Source organism: Notothenia coriiceps, unplaced genomic scaffold (genome assembly GCF_000735185.1).
Source record: "Notothenia coriiceps isolate Sejong01 unplaced genomic scaffold, NC01 NC01_scaffold00025780, whole genome shotgun sequence".
NCBI lineage: Eukaryota > Metazoa > Chordata > Actinopteri > Perciformes > Nototheniidae > Notothenia > Notothenia coriiceps.
Genome location: NW_011358481.1, coordinates 3,007 through 8,353, shown reverse-complemented (window position 1 = coordinate 8,353; position 5,347 = coordinate 3,007). Strand labels below are relative to the sequence as shown.

The 5,347-nt window shown below is 37.4% G+C and overlaps 1 pseudogene; it reads right to left on the bottom strand.

Moving 5' to 3' along the window:
* Window positions 1-6: 6 nt before the first annotated feature.
* LOC104956284 (uncharacterized) lies at window positions 7-4,092 on the bottom strand (annotated as a pseudogene).
* Window positions 4,093-5,347: the final 1,255 nt, after the last annotated feature.

Below are 5,347 nucleotides of genomic sequence, written 5' to 3'. Positions count from 1 at the left end.
ATATAACTGAGAATGTTCCAGAGGATCAACAGTTCTCTGAAGTTATTCTAGGTCTTCGTCATCCAGGGGGGCACACAACTTCAGGAACCACAACTGCCCCGTTTGAGTCTTCTTGCAGTATGGTACTCTCCCAGTTGATGCCTGGGTCTTGAAGTTCCTAAGGATCCAGGAAAACAATTAAAATACGTTTAGTACATGATGTATTTTCATACACTTATGTAACGTGTGATTTTTAAAAATAAACATGTTACATAAAGGTGATTTTGTTTACTCAAAGTTGTATTATTCTAGAAATACTAGTTATTGAACAGGTTGCTGTTTCCAATAATGTTATACATCTGTCAGATATGCCTCTCATCACTCAATGCAACAGAACTGTAAGGTTTGTAGATGGAAAAAATTGAATTACAGCATATCTATGCAAAATTGAAGACAGAAGCTCACATTGATTCAGACCTTTTAACCATGTTGTTTGGAAATAAATATTAAAAAAATAATTTTGGCTTTCATGCTCCATTGTCCAATTGGCATTGATGTCTATTATGTCTGAAAACTAGATATATCTGCCTGCCACACACCTTTGCAACTCAATATTTTTTTAAAATATATTTAATGGGAACTCTATAACTGTTACCTCAAGTCTCTCCCCTTCGTCTAGATCTTGTAGATGTCCCATACACCACAGCTGTTCAGGAGTGAGACCTCCCTCTGTCCGTAGAGGATGATTATTCCATCCTTGGATAAAGGCGTCAAGGTCTGCTCGAAGTCGAGGGACAAAGATGTAGTGCACACCAAAGAGGTGAACCACATCAGAGATATCAAGCAGACCATCTTCCTCCAGAGAGTGAAGAACATCATGGTACTTGCTGCTGACTGCAACCCAGACGTCACGCCAAAGTCGCTCTATCCTAGAATTACATTTTAATTGATTTACTTGGATTTATACAGCTATTTGTGCTTTCATTGAACAACCAAACTGCTCCAGTTACTAATAATTATACAGTCAACATTTCAAGACATAAAAACACAACTAACCTCTGATTGGACACTCTTTCCAGAGATAAAGCTGGCTCTTCCTGTGCCCCGTGTGGCAAACATGTATTGTGCGATGCCCAAGTTTTCGACTCCCTGATCCGCCCTTACCCTAAGATCAAAATACATTTTAATAATAAATAATTGAATAATTAATTTAACAAGGTTTACTTTAACTTCAGTAGATGAAATGAAAGATATTGTTGCTAGTACATTAGTGTAATCAATTTTTTTCAAAAAACATGTAAAAAATTTTGTTTTTGTTTTTTCAGGGCAAAATACCTTGATGGTAAGCCATGAAGCTGGGTTGATCTCAGGAAGAATGAGTATGCAGTTGATGCTCTGTTATTTGTTGCAGCATCCAAGTACATGATCTGCATAGAAACCAGATGAAATAGTTTACATCTGCTTTCAGCTATGGCTAGCCTTAGAGCTTTTAGTGTTGTATTATACCATAAAAGAAAGATAGGCACGTCCTACATCTTTACACATAGTTTCATTTCAACAGAACCATCAACAGGATTTGGTATTTCAATTATTATATAGGTAATTTTCAAAAATATCAACTTGGTATATTTTACATACTAAAATGCAGCTTGATTTATTACAGCTTCCTCAGATATATTTTCTTTAAGGCAATACATTATTGCTCCCTTAAGATGCTTTGTATTAAAAAAAGTATAACCAGATTGGATAATAATAATTGGATCTAAACAGGAATCATTACCTTCTAGCTCAATAATTATTCCAAGGAGCAGGAGAAAAAATATACACTTTTTGATCAAACTAACGATAAGAACTACATGTCTTAAGCAGCAGATTATGATTTCATGCATAGGTCAGCTATGTCGCCGTGTGGATGTTGAGATCTTCATACAATATGCATTTTAAGCTCTAATTATACAATCAAAACAATCTGCATCAAGCTAATAACATTGATGATTCCCCCTCTAGACATGTTTTAAGATGTGTATAACATAATCTATAAATATGCAAATAAGTGTTATTTCAGAAGTATAACTGCTGGTCACAAGAGGCTTTGTACTTTAAGCTGCATTTCTTTAACAATAATAAGCAAGAACACATTAATTACCTTCCTGGAGTAGCCATCCACTCCACCAAAGACCACAATATTGTACCTGTTCAAAAGGGAAAAAGGTTACTATATAACTAAGGTTGTTCTTATTATATACTCCCAACATTCACTGTGTAGGTAATTGCATAAACAGGATATTTTACTCTACCTTATCAGTTTATGATTTGTGTCAATGTGGACCAGGGAGAGAGGGTCTCGCACGGAATAACTTCTTCGCACAACACACCCTAGTTCTGTGATCCGTCTGAAGATCCCAGCAGCATCAACCCGATGCATAGAGGCCATCATTCTCACAACTGAACACGGAGGCCCATTGAAACCAAATGGCCTTGAACCATTCGATAACCAGCATTTGGCATCTGACTTTTAATACCTACAATTACGTTGTCAAGTTCTTGGTCAGTCATTGTGCTGTATGATCCTCTTATAGACAAGCCAAATTCTTGCATTCTCCTGTAAATCGTTCTTCTTGAAACGCAGAGGCATTTTGCAATGCAGGAGACTGGCAGATGTGTGTTCAGCAAATGTGTTAGTTTTTCTCTCTCTATCACAATTTTGGGTCGACCAGAACCTGGACCAACTTCTGTTTCCTGTTCTACAATGGGCATAGACCTCGTGTTAATTTCCAACCGGACAACATGATGTAGGTTTCGTATTGCTTCTGTAATCTCTGATACACCTCCTATCTGCTCATGGAACGATTCAAACATAATCAGCTCATGGCGAGTCAGGAACTCCAAATAATCCACATTTAGTGGTTGCTGGTTCAAGGCTGATTGCAGTTTGGTGAGAAGTCTTTCCATCAACTGCTGTCTCAATATGTCCTGTTGGACAGAGAGAGCTCAGATTAGTTAAGAAGAGGGACTCGTTGTTAGTCATATAGGTGACTGATAACGAGCTATGAGATGTGGAAGCTAGTAATAACGTTACATTTACCCCTTATATAATAACAAATAATAATTAGTTTGATCAAGTTTATCCACAAAACAAGATAAATTATCTCCTTAAAATTACATCTACTCCTCCCTCCTTAAAAATGTCAGAACCTATAAATATGCAAATATGTTTCATTTCACAAGTTTAACTGCAACACGATGCCTCCTAGTTCACTGTAAAGTCAATTCTCAGTATTTGTGCACCAGAGGCTTTATATTTCAACATCAAAATCTTATTTTCAATGAGCACAAAGCAACACTTTCAGCAGATTAATATGAAGCCTTTTAGTGTCAACCCCGTATAGCATCCTGGCCATAGCCAATGAGATGTTGCACACTCTGCCTAAAACATCAACAACACATTAAAATGATCAGAGATCATTGTACTTTGGGTTTGTATGTGTAGTTGATCAATTATATTTTATATTTAACCGATATATCGCCAAAGTTCCTTTTTCAGGCTTTAACTTTATACTACAGCTTTATTCAAACATTAAATTAGATAGCTAGTTCACAAGCTAATAATGTACAGACAAACGTACAAACTGAATTTCATAAAGGTTCATAAGACACAGTATACAACCAAATCAAAAACTACTTACATGTGGCCTTGCTGTGACATTTTGTTGCTGTTCATTCGACATTGTCAAATGTTGTGCCAGCTGGGATTGCTAGAGAAGGATGAGTCAAACTTTCGTTACTCACACAACAGCCGATGTCTCAGGATAAGAAGACATATAGGCTAATGTTAATCCTACAGCCCTATAATACAGAAAGTCAATAATTACAAGAACAAATCTACTATAATCAGTCATCTTTTTATTTTTTATATAAACAACATATAGCTATGTTGCCGGCTCGCAAACTCCACCTTATCTGAAACGATCGGATAAAAGGTTCCGTCAAAGGTATTGCAAACAATAACGTGATATCAGAAAACTAGAAATGTATAACTCACCTGACACTGTGGCGTAGTAATCTCTTCGTTCGAGTCTGTCGTGTCCTGTAAATGCCAACGATAATAAGAACGTCAACAGCCTGATGACAACCGAAAATCCCTCTCTTCTCTCATCTCAGATAGAGGATATGATTGGAGACGGCCAGCCAATCAGAATTGACCTACTCGAGTTCTCCGATTGGTTGGTTTTGTGGCACATTTGTAACGCTGTGACAATTTGAGCCAGCGCAGGCAAAGCTGAGCGCGCACAGGCTTGAGAGGTCGAGCAAGCGAGGGAAAGAGAGCGCGTGCAGCGGTCTGCCTGCGCACGGAGCAGGAGTTTTATGAGAGAAAATATATTTCTCTGTGCTCAAAAATGTTCAAGTGTGCGCTCAATCGCATTTTCTATGCTAAACATGTTTCATTGCGTGCTCAGGATAGAGGCACAAATATAACGCCATATGAAAGGGGCATTACATTAACACAAGAAACATTTATCATTAACACATTTTATTCAACACCCGTTTAATCTGTAAACAATGACTCAAACCACTGGTCAACATGAATAACTATAGTGAATATACAAAGAATAGACACTGAAAATGTATTCCAAAATTCACATTTTGTGGATTTGTGGATGTCCATCTATCTGATGGAAGAACATAATCTAATCTGTATAAAGCACATTAAGTACAATACATAAATATACAAAAGCATAATTGAAATGAACAGTTTAAAGCTGATGTGCACCGATAATTAGAAAACAATCATATAACCACGCACGTTTGATGGTCCAGTAAACACTGTTTAGAAGATTTTGGAAGGGCGTTCTTGAGCTCTGTGGGTATAGTGTTCCGGTATGTGCTGCCAGATAGGAAAGGCTCACTGCCAGTGGTGTAAAGTACTGTACTTAAGTAAAATTTTGAGATATTTGTACTTTACTTGAGTATTTCCATTTTGTGCTACTTCTTCCTACTACTCCACTACAATTCAGAGGTAAATAGTGTAATTTTACTCCACTACATTTATTTGATACCTTTAGTTACTTTGCAGATTTGGATGAATGATGTGAAATATAATCAAGTCTTAAATCAGACTTTAGTTCCACCTAGAGTAAATCCACAAGCTACCCTGCAGTATACAAAGTCATATTATTCTGAAATGGACCAATCTGTTACTTTAACTATGGTGCTGTTTACACGGGAACGAAACGGATTGTATCCGCTACTTTTCTCTTTCGTATAGCCCGTTCGTTCACACGAGGCCGTAACGGAACCGCGGAAACTGACCCCTAAAACGATAACGGGTCCCAAGGTGGATAGATCTGCGGACGGAACGCTCTGGGGG